Below are 1,945 nucleotides of genomic sequence, written 5' to 3'. Positions count from 1 at the left end.
AATCAAAAGATAAATGGGTAAAAAAAGATCATTTATTGGAAAATTACTAAGATGTGTTTTCCTCCTCTTTTTACAAAGTTGAATGATGAGGACAGAAAAATTGAGAATTTCGAATTCGTAAGATGAAAGCCATAATTAAATCATCGTATTTTTCAGATCAGGCCTGCATGTGTGGTGATTTCCTATTGGCCTGTCATTAATCTTATATGTTAACTTGATCATCGAATGCAAATTTTGCTCGTGATTTACAGGTGCAGGTGACACGTGCGTGAAACACGCCTTTCCAAGATGGCGAGCGTGCATGGAACATGGAGAAGAACGAGCGGGTAAAAATTCCGCCCAGGAAGACGCGGCACGTCCACTTTGGTGGTAAGTTGTGCTTCAAATTGTCGTAGATACACTCCTGACTATTGTAGATAAATCACGTTTGAGTAAAATGAAGCAAAAAGACAGAATTTCGAAATTAAAGTTGATGCAACTATTCCCCACGAGTTAACTCTGCACGAAGTTCAGCAACCGCTAGGGGCGCTTTTGTGTGGTCCAGTGCACACATGTGACCGCTGACCTGAACAGCTTTGCTTGAAACGTGGTTTGTTGTTGTCCTATGTGCTTTGGTCAAATTCTATACATTTCCATGTAAAACAAAGTGTTCCTAGGCCAAGAACAGGCAGGAGGGACACGATAGTACCGTTTGTGTAGAGGATGACATGGACAAGGTTTAGATTTGGAAGGAGGGGAGACAGACGACCGGTAAGTTTGAGTGGGGAGGGGGGCGGTAACAGAGTTGTTTTCTGTATCAAAGACCATATCTATATATACCTTTTCAGGCTTTTCTACATATGCATCATTAACCAGTTGTTGAGCGGTAAATCCCAAACAGACTCTCGAACTTGATTTTGGTAAACCCGAGATTGGAATTTGTTGATGTATTTGTTGTGTAAACCAGAGACAAATTGATGACAGAGCCAACAATACTTGAATATGATATTGTTGCCTTGTTGCTGTTACTGAAGCTGAGCATTTGTCCAGATTCTGAATTGAAATTCATCAAGGAGCTCCAAACTAAGAGAAGTGTTTTCAGAGGTACTTTAGCTTAGTAGTTTTTTTTTCGGGAATACAATTGGCAACAAAGAACAACAAATGGTGATGGCATTGTGGTCCTGGGTTTGAATCCCAAGTCATTTCATGACTTTCAGATTAAATCTTCTTCACTTTAATTTACAAAAGTCATTAGAGTTAGAATAACTCTTCTTTCATCAACTGATTTGTTCATTGAAAACTTCAACTGCTTCTTAAGTGGAAAATTATGTTATTGTGTGCAATTATTTTTAAAAAGAAATCATGACAGTTTCATTGACTCATGTTTGCATGTTATGATGATGGTTTATTTGATACATATTTGACATGGCATATGTTTTTCTCCATATCTATTGCCAAAGTACTGTTTTATTTCTGTAACATGTTAACGTTACATATGAGCTTGATCTGTGTTTTTTCATGAACTGATATTTGGAGACTTGTAAGTATAGTTTATTTGTTCAGCAACACACCTAGGCTAATAAATTTTAATCCTATAATCCACTTGTCCAGTCACTAAAGCTTGCACTGCTTTTAATTACACAGTATGTCACACTTTTCACATCTTCAAACAATTAGTCCTACAAAAGAGGCTATAGTGGCCATTATAAGCTCCTTGGTTCCACACTGCACTTTGTCATTTGAAATACAGCACATCACAATTTTATGGATTCCTTTTGCAGCGCGTTGGACCTTGAAATGCAACATTCCGCTACAACTTAACTATGATCATAAGCTTGCATGTTGTGTTATATACATGTAAAGTCATGCTTTAGTAAAGCCAATTGCTGTTGTCAGTACAGTGACTTTTGTTTCTCTGTCTTCAAGATGCGGACCCGGAGACTGGACTGCAGCAGGAGGAAGAACC

The sequence above is a fragment of the Branchiostoma belcheri genome, unplaced genomic scaffold (genome assembly GCF_001625305.1).
Source record: "Branchiostoma belcheri isolate BF01 breed outbred unplaced genomic scaffold, Haploidv18h27 scaffold593, whole genome shotgun sequence".
In the NCBI taxonomy this organism is placed as follows: domain Eukaryota; kingdom Metazoa; phylum Chordata; class Leptocardii; order Amphioxiformes; family Branchiostomatidae; genus Branchiostoma; species Branchiostoma belcheri.
The sequence above is the reverse complement of the archived record's forward strand: the minus strand, read 5'-3'. Positions refer to the sequence as shown.